At 46.3% G+C, this 18,332-nt stretch overlaps 1 protein-coding gene across 1 annotated transcript in view; it reads right to left on the bottom strand.

The window, feature by feature from the left end:
* The window catches only part of SACS (sacsin molecular chaperone), a 669,847-nt gene extending 651,809 nt beyond the window's left edge, over positions 1-18,038 (bottom strand). The window contains exon 1 of the mRNA XM_069640129.1: positions 17,805-18,038. The gene's annotated coding sequence lies outside the window, so the exon portion shown is untranslated. The remainder of the gene's footprint in view (positions 1-17,804) is intronic.
* Positions 18,039-18,332: the final 294 nt, after the last annotated feature.

Raw genomic sequence — 18,332 nt, 5'->3', positions numbered from 1 at the left:
CCATAACCATCTATGTGTCGCTGTATATATACAGGAAGCAACCTTTTAACTACATGTCTTGCTTTATCCAAGTGTACCTCATTCCAATGTATGCGGTTCATCCCAGTATTCAGATAAATGTCTCCATTTAAGTTGTGTATCTCTGACGCCCTAAAGCCCATTTAATTTAACGCCAAGGGAATATGATCACTTTCTTCGCGTGTGAGAACCGCCATATCCTCCACCATGGCCAGTGCTCACATATTGGTGAACACATAATCAATAGTGAAGGCACTTTTGCCGCTCACACGTGTGTAGGCTTTATGTGCATCCCTGGGCAATATCCATTCAACCTAGTAAAATTACTCGGGCCTATAACTATGGGCCCTGGGGCATTACCTGAGTCAGTAATGCCCCCGCCGCGAGGGTCATATTGCTTAATTATTACTAGATTCTTAGGGCGGATCTCTTTCCTCTACATAATGATATTGCATATCTTCCAATGCTCGATCTACACTATGCTTCTTTTGAAATTGAGTCTCTGTACCAGATCCATCACGATCACCCCCATCAGCATTCTCAGTCGCAGAATCAACCATGTAGCTACGTAAGTCACTTCCTTATGTGTTAGTCCATACGCTAGGTAGTGGAAAAGGTTGAGTGCTGCAAGGTATTTGTGCCACACCTCTCTTAGCACTGTCGAGCTTTGGTGATTATGCATCCTCGGTAATAGGATGGACCACATCACCAGTCGAAGTATCAAGGTTCACAATACTAATATTTACATTATCCTCAATAATGAGACACGTTTCTTTTTTCAGCATACATAATCGCTTGTGACGTTACTTTCTTTTTGCTGTTTTTTGGTTTTCTAGTGGGCACTACACAACATACAGTCTGTGCATTTTTACTTTGCATCGCCCGTTCACCCATCATAATCCCTCCTAGTGAGCCCTGATTACTCACAGCATTCATGTTGGTACTCGTGTTGGTGCCCTGTTCTCTTACAATTTTCCTGCCTCGATTTATACTTTTGTGCAGGAGACTGAACATCAAGTTTATTTTCCACTCTTTCACATTTTTCAACCAAGTTAGACAATACATTTTCAAATGCCCTAAACATATCTGTAGATGTCATGTTTGAATTACTAAGATCACTGGCACTAGAATTTTGTGTGATATTTAAATGTTGATATAGTTTAACAGTTTCATCAGGCACCATATGTTCACTGGTTGCTATTACTTCTACCTGTGTCCCTCCAAGCGCTACATCATACATGGCTAATGTGTCAGGGCACTTTTCATACAGACAGTGTAGTGGAGTAGACGTAGGGTTATGTACCACGCCTTTATTTCCTGAGAACAAGTCTATGTTATATACGTTTATGGGTTCATTGTTCTCATTCTCGTGCACTGAAATGTCAGTAACAGTATCACTGAACATTATGGTATCACCATCTATTAGATTTACACAGCTATCGTTCAAACTCATCTCACTCTCAACATTGAGTGTTACTTGTGGCAATGGCAGTGTGACTTGATTCTGAATCTCTTTATTTGTAATAGTGTTTACACTTGGTGCTAGCTCCTGATGTTCTTGGTGTACCATTACGCATGTCTAATCAGACACAGTCTGTCCCAGCATTTGTGGTAACAGCCGGGCTAATTACTTTGTCTATCAATTTGGACCCTACACATCGTAGTGATTGGTTGAGATCTAACACAATCACCTGTAGGGCATTTTCTTCATCGATTGCGATTAACTCATTAAGTTTAGAGAAATATGTTGTCATCTTCTTAATTTTAATTACAGTGTCAGATTTAGTAATGGTTTTGGGTACACACGTTCTGCGATGATGCAGTGGATAGCTGCAATTTAAAGGCTGCTTAGAAGATGCAGAGACAGAGGAGACCGGTACGCCTCCCCCAGTTGTTCAACAGAGACAATAGTCACAGACGGACCATACTATTTTTACCAATTGTGCATACCTCAGAAGCTAACATAGACATCACAGCAAGGTTAATCCCAGCAACATGGACAGCTTTATGAATGTCACACTGCACACTGATTGTCCAGTCGGCACTATCAGTCGCAATGGTAGTCGTAATTTTCTTATTACTTAAAACAAAACAAAACAAAACACTTACGGCTTTCACTTGGTGTTATGGTCACACACCTGAGTGAGGAGCCGCCTCCACACAAGTCTTGGTAACTTTCAAGTACTCAAACCCACAACCCAGCAAACAGCCAACAGAACTCGCCTGAGCACTCTCTTGATGCATGTGAGCAGATGCGCGTGACCTGATCAATTTGTAGTGCTTTCAGGTGTTAGGGACGAAGCTTGCAATCAACTGGGGAAAAAGATGTATAGAAACGTAGTACTATGATATGATATGATAGGTTATTTATAACGCGCTTAATACCCAGAGGTCTCTAAGCGCGTACCCGGGGATCGAACCTGTGCTGCTTTGTGTTGTCTTGCTTTCAAGGCGAGCATGTTGCCACTGAGCTATCCTCCTGAGACGAATCTAGTATGTACTCCAAAATGCTTGTTATTATCAGTATGCATGAATATATGTCTATGTATATCTGTGGCACGTTGGCTATTCTCGTGAAAGTCCTAAAATCATACTGCAATTCAATTATACAGGTCTTCAAGTAGATCCAATATTCATCCAAGGATGGTGTCTTGCCAGCAAACAGCCCTCGACTGAGCACTCGTGTGAAGCGCGTGCGCAGATGCACACAACCTGCTTAATTTGTAGTGCTTCTGGGTGTTAGGGTCGGAGCTTGCCAATCAACGCAATTAAATTATGCAGGTCTTCAAGTAGATCCAATATTCGTCCAAGGATGGTGTTTCGCCAGCAAACAGCACTCGCCTGAGCACTACCTTTATGGGCACCTACAGTGTTTTCCAAGCAGGACCTAAACAAAGGAAACCACGCGCTGGAGCTATGTGAAGAGTCCAAGTACATAACAATGTTCGTCACGCATCTGGTTCACTACAGATATAAGCGCCTCTGTTTTGGGGTGTCTTCGGCCTTTGAAATCATCCAGTCTGAGATCTACAATGTTAACAAGCATATCCCCAACTGCCTCAACTTAAGTGACGACATTCTAGTGTTTGGTAAAGACCAAGACCAACACGACAATACACTGGCGAGGGTATGCGTGGCATTGGAAGCAGCCCATCTCACGCTGAACAGGGAGAAATATGAATTGAGGAAAGGCCACATCAGATTTTTTGGGCATGTGTTATGCGTTCCGGGCTCATGGCATGACACCAGACCCTGAGAAAGTTGCAGCGCTCAACAATGCAGCACCACCCTCCAATCTATGAAACCTGCGTCCGTTCTTCGGGCTTGCCAGCTATTGCACGTGTTACATTTAAGAGGTTACATCGGTGAGCAAGATGTTGAGGGCCTCACAAATAACAGGTTCCAGTCACATGGTCCGAGGCCTGCCAGACAGCGTTCAAGACCATCCGACAGCACATCTCATCCACTGAGAACATGGCTTACTTCAACACTACAAGGGAGACAGAGCTCACAGTGGACGCCAGTCTGTTGGGGCTTGGTTCCATTTTGGCACAGGTGGACCCAGAAGGTGATGGGAAGCAGCATATTGTCTCATTCGCCACTCAGAGTCTTTGATATGATATGATATGATACAGCATTTGTAACACGCCTATACACAAGTGTTTCAAGGCGTGACAAGGCAAGGAAGGGGGAACATAGGGAGGACAGAGACAACGATCTTACTTGGCCAAGTGACATTGAGATTGCACACGTGCAGGGGAGGGGAAGAGTTCCAGGCGAAAGGGGAGGGGGCGGTGCCGTACATGGGATCAAAACAATAACAAGAAGTGTGGCAAGCAGGTGGCAGATGCAAGGGTAAGTGCAGACAGCAGGTGTCCAAAACAGCAGGTAGGGGGACTGCAGGGTTACAGATACAAACCTAGGTGCAAGGGTTGCCGGGAGGCAGTACAGATGTGCAACTGGGTGGGCAGTGACCTGGGCCTGAAATCAGAGGGTAGCCAGGTGACCAGTGCAGTATCAGACAAGAAATCAGCAAGGGAGAAGAAGAGAGAAGGCAGAAGCAAAGAGGAAGGTCTTGAGGTGCTTCCGGAACCGGAGATAGTTCTCAAGTTTCAGAGAAGCAGGGAGGCTGTTCCAGCCGAAGAAAGAGATCTACCACAACTTGTTGCTTGGAGAAGCGACTGACCCTGAGGGAGTTGGAGGTGGAGGAGCGAAGAGCTCGAGTAGGAAGGTATTTACGAAGAGAGAGTTGGAGGTATTGAGGACCCAGGCTCCAGAAGGCCTTGTGGACAATGCAGAGGGTCTTCAACTTAATCCTCGTCGCCACTGGGAGCCAGTGCAGAGCTTTCAGTGCTGGAGAGATATGATCCCTGGGCTTGAGGCCAAGGACAAGTGTTGCCGTCCTTTTCTGGATGAGTTGCAGAGGGCAGAGAGTAGAAGCAGGCAGATTTAGAAAGAGGATGTTAAAGTAGTCCAGCCTAGAGAGAACCAGAGCTCTAGAGACAGTGAGCTTCTGGGGGAAGGAGAGGAAAGGAAGAATACCTCTGAGGAGGTGCAGTTGGTAGTTTGTCTTCTTAGAGACGTCAGAGAAGTGAGGAGAAAGGGAGAGTGTGGAGTCGAATATGACCCAGAGGTTCTTAGCCTCACAGGTGGGAGCAGGAAGAGGGCCAATGGAGGCCGGCCACAGAGTGACAGGAAAGGTGGGTGCAGGTGTGCCGATGAGGAGAATCTCTGTCTTACTGGCATTAAGGCAGAGATCGTTGGCGGCACACCACTCCTGGATAGCAGACAGACAGTCAGAGATGAGAGAAGGAAAAGATGTGGTAAAAAACAGAGCAGGCATACTCACAGGCCGAGAAGGAGGGGTTGGCCCTAGTATGGACTTGTAAACACTTTCATTTGTTCCTGTATGGCAAGCCATTCACAGTTGTCACTGACCACCAAGCGCGGGTGTTCATTTATGGTAATCCGCAAGTGAAAATGCCTCCCAGGATCACAAGATGGGGTCTGCGGCTTCAAGACCACCGCTTTCGAATTGTCCATCGGCTGGGGAAAGAGTAGAATCCAGCAGACTTCTTGTCCCACAATCGCCTCAGCCACTATGAGCCCCTCGATTGTGGACCAGTGTATACACTACATAGTACAGGCTGCACCCCTAATGGTGTTGACATTCAACAGGAAATGGAGAACGACCAGGCGATCGAAATCATCCTCTGATGTCTTGAGTTAGGCTGCTAGAAACATGCTAAACAGGCAAGAGAATGTGGCAGGCCAGAGGTACAACACAACATTGGAAGCCTGACGCTTGTCAAAGAGGAGCTTAACCGGTCAGAGGATGGCCAGTTACTGAAAGGAACCAAGATCGTCATCCCCACCTGTGCAGTCATCAACCCACACACTAAGCCTGAACCTTTGCAAATGACTGAATTGCCATATAAAGCATGGGACGCAATCACCATCGACTTCTTTGGTCCCATAGATGATGGTGAATACATTCTAGTGGCCATGGATGAATACACCTGCTTTCTGGAGGTTCAACTGGTGAGTTCCACAGCCACCTACTACACCACCCTGGCGCATAACAGGATGTTCACCGCATATGGGGTGCAGAGAGTGGTCAAATCAGACAACTGACCCCCGTGCACAGGGCAGGACTTCAAAACATTTGCAGAGCACATGGGATTTAAACATAGGAGGGTCACTCCCCTGGGGCCGCGAGCTAGTTGGACAGTGGAACGTTTACGCCTATTTAAGTGGAGAGCCTGGAGAGAAAGCATTGTATCAATTTCTTCGGGATTACCTGCACAGCATGATGGACAAGGCCACATCTGAAGTCATGTTTGGCTGGAACATCAGGACCTGCCTACCTCACGTCGCCCTCTCAGAGGAAACCTATGCTGAAGATCGGAGCATGCAATTGCAGGATACCAATGCCAAGGAGGTCATAAAGCGCCATGCAGATGAGAAGAGGCAAGCCTGCGAGGCACCCTACAGCAAGGGGACACGTTGATAGTGCAGCAGCCCGGCACCCACAAGCACACAGCAGCTTTCAGCAGCACACCACTAACAGTCACCAAAGTGAAAGGGCTTCTCATCACCGCAGGGAATGAACGGAGGAAGGTGACCCAAAACTTCTCGCTCTTCGGGAAGATGCCGGGTGCTATCCTGAGGCAATCGGAAGATGAGGAGAGGGACCAGGAGTCACTTGATGCCCTGTATGAAGAAGATAGAGAGGCACCTGTGATGACCTGGTTGACCCTCTGGGTGGACCGAGCACAGACAGAGGCCAGGTGAGTGGCACTGGCAGGCCTCAGAGAGCAAGAAACCGACCTCATAGACTAATTGAGGAGATGGACAAGATGTTGACTTTATGCTTAAAAAGGGGGTGGGTTGTAGTGTTGTGAAGCCATGACGGATGTCACCTGACAGGGCATGGAGCCGGAAGGCAAGGAGAGCAGGGTGGGTGCAAAGAGAGGGGTTGGGAAGTTACAATCAGTTACAAGCGGGCACTGGTTGAATAAAAAGGTGTATAACCCACTGTGTGTGTCTGTGCCTGATTGCACAGCAACAGTCAGGTTGCCATGTGGGTACACAAGTCCAGGCTGGGCAGACCCCTCCCTGGGACTCGACAGCACCTATATCTGTCTACATAGTGCTGGAACATTCTACTATGGGTCCTCTGAAGCTAGGAGATAAGCACAGCAATGTGTAGTGTTCTGCCGAGTGACTTGATGCAACAACTTGAAAGTATAGCACTAGAGAGTCCTTTACATTGAATCATGCTTTTAGATGCTTGATCAATGTAAATCGACTTAGGGTGTATTAAGGGCTTTCAGAAAGATTTCCAGAGTTCTAGGAGACATACACCAAAGGGGTGGCTTCGCGTAGAACGTTTGAGACTTTACAGAGCACAACCGCTGTCAACACAGAGAGTAAGGCACGTATCCTGATCATGGAAGAAGACCAGCCCTGCAGCGGAAGTTGCTTACCGACAGCAATTGCCATACAAGAAGAATAGTCACGAAAAGCACTCCCAGTAAATAGTCATTCCTTACTTTTGAGACGCATAGAAAGAGGACTATATATAAAATAAGATGGATTACGTGACAATGAAAGTAGATTCGGCATTGTAATGCGAAATATATTTGATCCAGCGGAATGAAAAACACTGGGCATAAAATACTGGTGAACACAACCCAGGGGACAATACCCCCGAATAGATGGGAATATAATAATTTAGATGTTGCTAAATGTCAATATGTGTTCAATCAGAATGAATACAAATCTTCTAAATGAAAAACACATTTTCCTGGAAAGACACATGTTAGTGTATAGCTTACCCAATGTGATACCATGAAGCTTTCTAGACGTCGGTTTACCGAGTTAAAGGTTACTATCATTGACAATTTATACTGCCGGCCATCAGAGTAACACATCAAGCTGGCATTGCCTTTCTGGGCCCCTGTGGCCCAGAAAGGCAATGCCAATTAATGTACTATTAAAAACAGTATGGTACGAATCTGTCCCTTTCATTTCAGGCCAGAAACAATAGCTGATAAATGTACGCCCACCATTAAGGCACCTCCCCATCTAAATCCCCTAACCCCCTCCCCCCTCCCCCCTCAACTCCCATGCCTCCCACCGCCCAGCAGCCCCTCGCCTGTCATAGTGAGAAAGCAGAGACCCTTGTAACCTAAATCTTTAGCAGGCGTGGGCCTGAGCCATTTCAGCAGATGGCGTCAAGCCGAGCATCTGTTCCCATATGGAATACGCATGTGTTCTGTATGTCAGTGATGTGAGCGCAGAAAACATGCACGGCACCCTGGACAGACACCTCGACGCTTTTGTATCTGAATGTTGCTGCCTATGGTCGCAAAGTCAACCAAATGCAGAAAGAGGGGTGAGGAGGCAGATGATTCCCGGGGGCCCGTTCCATTCTTCCCAGAAAGCTCCCGTAAGTGAATTCGGTCATTTATCAAGTGAAAGTACTCTGCGACGCCGTCTATTTGCGTGCTGCGCAGATGCTTTCCTGGCTGCAGCAGAGAGGCCTCGTAAATGAGTCTTTCTTTCACAGCAGTTAAAAAGTCACGTAATTAGCGGAAATAACGTGCTGCGAGAAGAGGTCACATCGTTTTAAACAGAAGCGTTAAAATGCAGTGGGATTTCAATCCAGCCGACAAAAAAACAAGACACTGTGCATGCAATTATTGCTGCCCAGTTACCATCGGCGCTGCTCTTTTCTACCTAAAACAACGAATCAAGTCCAGTGGGACTTGCCAAGAGGCCTATCTGTGACCTAGATTCCCCCCCCCCCCGCCCTCCCTGACACTGCTGCTTCCCTAACCACTGAGCCCTCCCACAGCTGACCATTCAACTGGTCACGGGTTCACACAATGGAAGTTGATTCATTTTGGTATTGATTGAAATAAATGCTCATAAACCTGCAAAAATAAGAATAAGGATTGTGTCACCCATTTGCAAAAGTATGCGCACAACAGACTTCTATAAGACAATAGGCTTGGGCTACTCCTGGCACGTGTATCTCCACGCTCCTTTTGTCATCCATTCCACCCATGCCCCCCCAAAATGATATTAATTCGAACTGTGAGTAAACACTACATCTTTGCTGACACATAGTCATCCAGCGCAATTCACTTACTCGTAGACACTGTAAGCGGTTATGTGTGATTTTACCGAAGTAACATTAAAAAATTCAAAGGGGTAAGTTTTACCCAGTTAAAAAAATAGTGAAAACATGCTGATTTCTTTTTTTAATTTAGGGGGTCACCCCAAAAACCCAGTTTTCCTAGACTTTTAACCCCAGCCCCAACCATTTAACCCTTTACCCCACTACCAAATATATATTTATTTTACATTTCTGTATTTTTTTGGTATTTTTTACTTCGGTCAAAATGACTGGATTACAATGGGGGTCATTACGAGATGGGCGGTAGCCATGGTGCTAATAGCACCATGGCTGCCTCCCATACCGTGTCCGAGTCCGGTCTTGTTCAATGGGGACTTACCGGTGCATTCTGACCCTGGAGGGACCGGTAAGTCACCATTGAACAAGCCATTCCCCATTCCCATTGAGCCCCTATAGGGCTCAATGGGAATGGTGAGAGCGCTAATAACGGGCTCGCGACTAGCAAGCCCGTTATTAGCGCCCTGGTCCCTTATCGGGACCCATAAGGGACGTGTGGTCAGACCACACATTCCTTACGGTTCCTGCTAAGGGACCTCGGAATTGGGCAGTAAGGGATTACCAGCACCGGTCTCCTTACCGGTGCCCGGTATCCCTTACCACCTAACTCGGAAAGGCCCTATGGCTTTAAAACCCAAGGGGGATTTGTTATACTCGCATTAATCAACATGATGCTATTGTGACGTTCCATGCAAAATGGGGAGAATAAAACTAAGTCATACTCCCGTTGCTCAACATATTTTTATGACAATGTATATGTATATAGTGTATGGTTAGTTTACTATGAAAGGCTAGTTTATTATGTAATGTGTTTTGCTTCCAAGGCAAAACCTTAATAAATATCTATATCAACTAAACCTGGAAAGATGTGCACGGTCGCTTAAATTGTCCACATCCCAGTTTCACCATCTAACCAAGTGTATGATCCTGAGCAAATCATTTAACACATTGTGCCTTATCTGCAGCTCTGCAAGTGACTCTGATTCACTACAAAGCTTGTGTTAATGTATCATGCTATTCTAATGGAAAAGCCTAATGACTATAGAGTTGCTCCACATATAACAAAAGTGCAATTTAGGTATTTTACACCACACAGTTATTTGTGGCAGCTTATTCTGAAGTCACTTCGATGGTGCCTCCAAGTATCAAGAACTAATGATGCGCCTGGCAATGTCCTTTTCTGTAAAGTCACTTCTGTTGGTGCAATCCATATAATAATTTCGAAGTTTGCATATATTTTGCCTGAGAGGGCTTGGACAGAGCTCTAATAGATGAGTTTCCAGCATCTGGAATGATCATGCGGTTTTATTTTTGGTTTCCATGTCTTAAAATCGCTGCAAAAATGGCTTGGGAAAACAAAATATTGTGGCAAAAATGCAGAGGTTTTGCCACCACATTCATGTAAAGGATGCGGGGGACACCCCCGGACCGATTATACCATTTAAGAGGAGCGGTGGGACACCCGCGCAACTCCCGCTCCCCTTAAATGGTATAATGGGGAACACCTCTACCAGGTCAAACCACAGCATTTTTGCCACAATTTGTTTTACCAGCAACATTTTTGCCACAATTTTATTACCTGATACCTTTTTTTGTTGTGTGTTAAAATGCATCTTCCACCTATGTTACCAAAAAAGTAGATTGGGGCAGGTGTGGGCGATTTGGGGGCGGCAATGAGACTATGTGGAATTCCACACACTGAATTTCGTTGTCCCACCCGACACACTTACAATGCTGGATACTCCCCTGCTTAGTTTGGTAAGTGAAGCAGTTTTTGGTGGCCTGTAACCTGAACTATTACACCCATTTACTAATTTGTACCAAACTGTCCTGAAAAAGTGTCTGCAAAACTCAAAATACTTTTTGCCAGTTTGGTGAAGATTATTTTTGGCGGCAAGGGGAAAAGTTATACACGGCTCCTAAAAGTGTGCTTTTAACACAAAATTCCATATGGTTCCTTCTGCACACCTAGAGCAAAAACTGCTTAACAAAAGTTCACCATGTTTGGAATGCGTGTAGCACTCAAATTCATTTCACAGAATTTGCCGAGTATGACTGTTTTGGGTCACAGATTTTCACAGCTTGACTCTTTCCACTCTACATGGTGAAGGGGCACCTTCCGCCAACTTCATTTTGAAATTAGGATTTTGGTGCTTTAGTAGCATCTGAAAAGTGGCAAGACTACTTTTAAAGGTGTTTCAGAGCTGTGGCTTGCCACAGAGAATGCACTATGTTATTGTTAGTGTGTATGCATACCTGGGGCCATAATGTGTACTGTGAGCTCTGCTCACATTGTCCAAATGTGACACGTGCCCTCACTAGTGTCAGCACGCAGCCCAGCCCCCCAACAAACATACAAAAACACAATTAATTGTTTTTATTTTTATAAAGGGACCTCTGCTCTGATTTGAAATGACGCCCGGGCCACATCTCATGTTACACCGGCATAACTTCTTTGCACTCACGCACCTCCAGACAGAAACCAGCAAGCTGAATGAGCTTCCTAGTTCCTGTCTGTGTGGCGCACAAACACAAAGCCGGAAAGCGATTCTCTGCGCCGCAGCCCCTGGAAGTGCTGCTGCTAGCGTGGCAGCACAGGCACCAGGCCCTGCAACACGCAGTTCAGCACCCTGGCTGCTGACTGAGTCAGGCCAGCCAGGGTGAGGTACTGAGCCATGCAGGACATCCCTGCCCTGAATGTGTTGCAGCGCGGGTGCCAGGCATCTCTGCATTATATAATGAGACAATGCAAGCCTTGCTGGGCACCCCAGCCAGGCTCTCGCTGTCCAATTACATAATTGATGATTGCGTCGCCCCTGCCCTCCCTCCAAATGTTGGGGGGGATAAAAAGGCATGCCACAGAAGTTGGGAGGGGACAAAACCCCCTGGCCCCCCTATAATTACACCCATGACTGGAATCCATTGTGTCACTCACCAAGTCGATCCAGCGAAAACATTGTTTCGACCAGATTTGACTGCATGTTCAGACCTGATAGGACCAATTGACGTGCACCATCTCAAGCGCTGACTCGATCCATGTAGAGCCCTTTCTCGACGATGACTGGCACGGGGTCAGTGCAACTCGCTCCATATCGACATTGGATCGACTGCCGTTAAGCGCATAGAAGTCTGACTCAATGCTGTCGTGCACACCAGACAAAGAAATAATTTATTGCGAAGCGGCACTGTCCCTGTGGTCCACTTCTGAGATCAGAGTGACCATTAATCCCCTCCTTCTCTGCCTTTTTCTTACAAGACACCTTCTTGAACATAGACATTTTGCAGATTGAGCACCTGAACACCCCTTCCCATTTACCCAGAGTGCTATTCTACAGCAGCTTGCATTTTCTGTGTTTCGTCATAGAGGTGGGTGTTCGCTTCTGTTTTTCAGTTAGTTATTTGCATTTTTATTGTTTAATTAAAAGTCTATATTTTGTAGAACCTTAATTTCACATGATTTTTATTTTTATTTTGAAGCCTTTGTAATATGACTGCATGGGTTGCTACTGTGTTCAGCTCACAGCCCTCCTGAATATATGTAACTTGGCCTCAGGCTGCACTGCGCTCATTGTAGATGGTCAACTTTTTGTTAGCATCAGAAGTCATTCAAGATCAACTTTTTAGGGTAAAGGCATAATGATTGCCACCTAACCAGTTAAACCTGTAAGCATTTAAGCAGTGCTTGGGTGCCTAGGCAAGCAGAGATGGCCTTGCCCTGGAAGCTTGCTGGAGCATCCTACTCACAAGTTCTGAATGTCCTGGAAAGTACCTAACAATTAGAAAACCACCTTTTGAGAAGGACCCAAATTCTTCATGAAGGAATTTGCTCACCATCTGAGAATGAGCACACCTCACCGGGGGTGATTGCTCTTTCTCTGTGCTGAGATTGTTTCTTTGGGAAACACTTCCTTTGGTCATAAGATTTTGCTGTGCCCACTTCAAATTGGCCAAAGCAGTTACGCCTGTGGTCTGAAACTTTGACTCGCCAGATGTTTTGTACTACAACTCCCATCAGCCCTGGGCAGCATAGTCAATGGTGTGCGATCAAGTCATATTCTAAAACATCTGGAGAGCTGCAGGTTGCAGATCTCCGAGTTAGAGCATGGCTATTTCAATAAGCAACGATTGAGGCCTTTAATTTTAGCTGGTTAGCGCCACGATACCGAATAGGTGAACGAGCGTTACATAAATAAAATAAGGTAAATAGTGAACTTGTGAATGCAGGAATCCAGGTGGTAAGTAAAACTTTACATCAAGCTTACATTGGGGGTCATTCCGAGTTGGGCGGTAGCCATGGTGCTATTAGCACCATGGCTGCCTCCCACACCGGGTCCGGGTCCGGTGTGGCAGAATGGGGACTTACCGGGTCATTCCGACCCTGGAGGTCCCAGTAAGTCCCCAGTCTGTAGACCATTCCCCAATCCCATTTGAGCCTGTATAGGGCTCAATGGGAATGGGGAAGGCGCTAATAACGGTACCGCAAATTGCGGTACTGTTATTAGCTCCAAGGTCTCTTAACGGGAACTGCAGAGAACGTGTGGTGAGACCACCCGTCCTTTGCGGTTCCCGCTAAGGGACCTCGGAATTGGGCGGTAAGGGTTTTCCGGCACCGGCATCATTACCGGTGACCGTTAACCCTTACCACCTAAGTCAGGATGAGGCCCATTGTCCTGGCAACAGAACACCTCTATCATTCGGAACGGACAAGGAATTGCCCAGCACACATTGTCCTGCCAGCAGGACACCTTTGCCGTTGGGCACCCTCTTTGATTTGCTGAACGGGAGAGGTGTCCCAATGACGAATGTCCCGGTCTGGCTCTTAAAAGCCTCTCCCGCTTGGTACTCCACTGCTTGGAGCCATTTGAACACAGGAAAACATACCTTAATTTTAATCAGTCAGTATCTTGTAAAAAAAATCTATCAGGACGTACACATATATGCGCTGTGCAGAACCCATGTTTGGAGATATATGGCATTTTAAAATGGATACCAAGTATACTTGGTCAGCCACTGCACTGCATTAACCGATGGCTTCTGCCTTTGAATGAAAGGAAAAATCAAGGGAATTGCTGACATTCCAGTGAATCTGTTCCTTTCGGCCATGGCTTTATAGTTCAGCTAGGTCAAGTCAACTTACCCCAAAATTTCATGGATCAGGGGGCGAGAATGTCTGGTCTGCTCAATGCACATTGCACCACTGTTTCCATGTGTTATTGTATATGTACATATAATGTATGTTGTGTGCACACAGTGTATGTCAATGGAGGTGCTGTGTGCATTTGTGTGTGAGTGAGAGTGTATGCAAGCATATGTGTGTTGACTTCTGTGTCTGAATGAATGATACATAATGCATTGTTTGTATGTTCTATTAGAATTAAGTTTGTGAATTTTATGTTGTGTCACTGGGTGCATAGCAGGCCGGCTGAGATGTGTGAAGGCCCAATTGAATTTTAAAGATAGGTCACAAGTCTTTTGAAAGTTATAACAGAGCGTCAGCAATGGACTCTTGTGGTGTAGTACTCTAGAGTTATCCCTCAGGGATTTGGGTTGTTTGAATGAGGTACAAAATCACGACAAAATTGACCGTAGTCATTTTTGCTGCAAATACGTTTTTACCTCGTTACAAAAAAGAATACATGTCCCCCCAAACCACCAGTACACCCATGAACCCACCCTACTTACCTTTTCTCCATCCGCCGCCTCTCCTGTACCCTGCAGCGTCAAATCCATCCATCTAACACGGGTTGGATCTGACACTCCAGGGTCCCTTTTTCTTCTTTTTTTTGTTGGGTACCCTGCCACCAATGCTGAGGAAGTGTGGGACACCCCTGCAACAGCAGAAATAAAAAATACTGAACATGGGGAGCGGAGGACCCCCCCACAACCCCAGATGTTAATGTTCGGTATCTTAGGCTTCAAACTAATGGTGGTGACCTAATTCAGCAAAAATCTATCATTCAACCAAATTTTATCGAACAATTTGGCTGAAACGATCTCTAAGAGCCACCACCCGTCCTCCCGACACCCGGTCCCCCCCAAAATGTTCAGCAAAGTTACTCCACTGCTTCCAGTGGGTCAAGTTGAGTTGGGTTGAGATGAGGTTCTGATTGGTCGACACATTGAGCGGGATGTGTGAGTTGGATGCTTCCACAGTGGTAAACCAGCACTATAGTTGAAGCGGCAGGGATCTTCACTGGTACAAGACAGTGTCAAAAAGACTTAAAGATGCAGGTAAGCAGCTCAAAGCTTTTTGAATGCCAAATGCAGTACAGTGTATCCTGTGTTAGCTCAAAGGGTATTGAGTATGGCCAAAGCATCTGAAAGATGGTTTGAGTTAAATAAACATGATTTCAGCTGCTCTTGACTTCTGGGATGCAGGGAGTACCAAATCCAGGGATTCCAGGACAAGGAACGTCATTCTGCTGCACTCCTGCTCCAGGGTGCTTTGCTGGAACCTAAAAGGGGTCCTTCACCTCAAGTGACAGGGCCTAGATCCAATTTGGCCACAGTGAGGCCTTGGTCCAACAGCAGTCACCATCACTGTCCCCTGGGGATTGTTAAGGGACAGCGCTCTCCTCTGCCCTGTATGGCTTCTGTCTTCACCTCCCTGACAGAGGACTTTGGGATAGACTCCACCGAGGTTATTCTGGATCTTGTGAAAGCCCAGAGATGAATCAAAGAATTAAGGGGTGCCCCTCTCCTTTTAAAGGATAAATGCCACAGAGAATTGATCCAAAGCAAGCCTATTTTAATGGGCCTACTTCTTATTATTGTAACAAGTGCCCTTTGCTTTGTGACATCACACCCAACGTACCTTCCTTGCAAGAAATGGAGAGGACAGGAAAGAGTACCCTAACAGAAAGCAAGATGGTGGGACCCTTTTCCAGGTTTACCTTCCCTCTCTGACTGATCTAACACTACCCTCTTCCCATGCCTACTACCTTCAAATGGACTCCGGCAATCAGCCATGTGGTGTGAGGCTGGCTCTGTTATGTCAGTGCTGCCTCTGAAGCATCATTCCCAGGAGATCATCTGCGTCCAGATTATTAAAATGTTGCCCTTTGCAAAAAATTTAGCATTTACATTAAGCACCAAAATGTGCTGTTTAATTCATTCGTGTACTATGTTTGCTACGTACCACGAAACAGAATGTAGTAAACCCATTTTGTTTTATGTTTTGTAGCAAAACAAGTACAACAAAAGTTTCTATTTTTCTTTTTTTGCCCTAGTGCAAACTTTTTTTTAGATAATACGGATTGTGAGAAAAACAGTTTGTTCCATTCCTTATTATCTAACATTTGCTCAATTTTTAGCACTAATGCGAATGTTAGATAATCTGTCCCCTTGAGTTTCTGTGCCATGAGGGATCTTGTGACCATTTTGCTGAAGAGTCCTGGCAATTGTTCTGGGTGGCAGCTGTGGAGCCGGCCTAGATGCCAATATACATCAGTCCTGTCACAGTGAAGCCCTGCTCACAGAGCTGACTGTTGTGGTATCCCATTTATTTGGCTGCATAACCGTGTGCTCTTAGCAGTCACCATGCCACAACTTGGCATGGCTTATATTTAAGGATGTATGTGACACCAGACTGTCTAATTCATACAAATATCAGAATTTAGATCAGAGGTGCAGAGAGGAACTCGCAGCAGCTGTCAGGGATGCACAGGTGAACATTTAATCTGTTCTGTGCCACTGCAGAGATGGCACCGTGTATGTCAGTAGACTGGTTACAGCAATACATTTAAAAGAGGGGTCTGATCCAACCCTGAAATGAGGCATCAGTAATAATCGCCACTCCTACTAAAGACACAGACTTTGGGAAAACTGCTTGCATTGGCCCCATATATTGACAGTCTCACAAAAGATTGTGGATTACACCCAATAAAAGGTACACATATTTTAGTTTATAAAATGCAAATTTCTTCGAACTATAATCACAATTTGAGCCTACAATAAAAGAAGATATCGGTATTGAACCTAAAAGAGAATCATACTGTATAAATACAGTGTTGTTATAGAGTCCTAACATGCATGTTGTTCTTTGTGTTTTCAAATTCTTTCTCCACTTTGAACATCACACACACAACAGACCATGCAGCACCGCTGGCACACACAATCACGCAACCTGTTGAACCGAAGGGGTTAAGCTGCCCTGGATGGCTATTCTGTGAACGCTGCACACTTCCCAGTGACAGAAGGGGCGGTGACTCATGTACTATACGGGATCTCTGTTATATCTTTCAGTGTGGTGGCATGCTGGAGCTATCCCCGCGGCTGCCTGCGTGGAAGAAGGGCATGGCATCAGTGGGCATCCAGCGAGGCATGTGATGCCCTCATGAAGGGCTAGCGTGCCTGCCACCCAGGAGCTAAAAATACAGAAAGCAAGACAGAAATAAGTAGACGCGGCATTGTTATGCATGAGAGGAGGGGATGGGGGAACCGCAGGAAACACGCTGAAAAATGAAACTTTGGAGAATGACAAGTGATTGACAGCAGGGGCAGCAAGCACAAAACTTTCATATCACATGGTTCCGCATTTTTAAATCTAATAAATGCGATGCACTTCTAACAAAATTCCCACACTTAACATGAGGACATTAGAATATGGTAACGTTTCAGATATATGTTGTTTTGAGAAGCACATCGGCCCGGACTGCATCTAGGCGGGTGCTATAACTCACACATCCCCTGTCACCCCACCTCCCGCCCCCACCCAACCCACGGCATCCAGAGACAGCACTGCCTCTTGATAACATTGCAGCAGTAACGTTCTGCTGTCAACGCGGTGTGCCAGAGCAAGCATGCCGTGTGCACATGAGGACAAAAGTGTCCCTGTCGTCTGGGGTGCTGTCCGGCCGTCCTCCACCCATGCAGCATACTGCAGCATCCCTGTTTCCTGGAACTCCTGCAAACACACACACACACACACACACGGGCAGCCCTGGAGCATCGAACAGCCATAAAAAGGGCCAATCGTGACCTGTCCTAGAACGAGTCCTCCCTGTCACAGCAACGACACACACCCGGCTCTCTCCTCAGACCGCTATGACCGAATGACCTCAAATAATGATGAAATACTCACGCGCGGTGACCCGGTCCGCGGCGTGGCTGCGTCCCCCAGGCGTGCCCACCGTAGCCTGCCTTCCTCATCCTGACATGCTCAGACGGTGGACGGTGTCCCGTGCAGAAGCACCAGGTGTTCTGGCGGCTCTTTTTTCGCAACCCTTTCCTTAAAGCTTCCACATAACGTGATGCGTGGCCGGTGCTGCAGCCCCAACGTATCCGAACAAGTTCAATGCAGCACAGGCTGCAGCTACCTCGTCCCTGCGCGCTTTTTTTTTCTTCTTAAAGAGATACAGCGCGCTCTAGCCCGAGGCTTTGGATGGATTCCAAGCGACACGGACTAAAATCTCCCCCGCCCCACACCCCCCTCAGATGAGCTGTTGATGTCCTGGGACCCCCTAGCAACTTAACATGTGAAAGGAAACGCGACTGTTTAAATATTGCCTTTAGACGTAGCAGCCTGGAATCTACTCACGCACCGACGAAGGCAGTAGGTCTGCTTTTTCAGTACATGTAGTGTAGTGCTTAAAAGGGCGTACTGGCGGAT

This window comes from Ambystoma mexicanum, chromosome 7q (assembly GCF_040938575.1).
Source record: "Ambystoma mexicanum isolate Mex_15411 chromosome 7q, UKY_AmexF1_1, whole genome shotgun sequence".
NCBI lineage: Eukaryota > Metazoa > Chordata > Amphibia > Caudata > Ambystomatidae > Ambystoma > Ambystoma mexicanum.
Note: the sequence above shows the minus strand (reverse complement) of the source record. Positions and strands in the feature narration are given on the sequence as shown.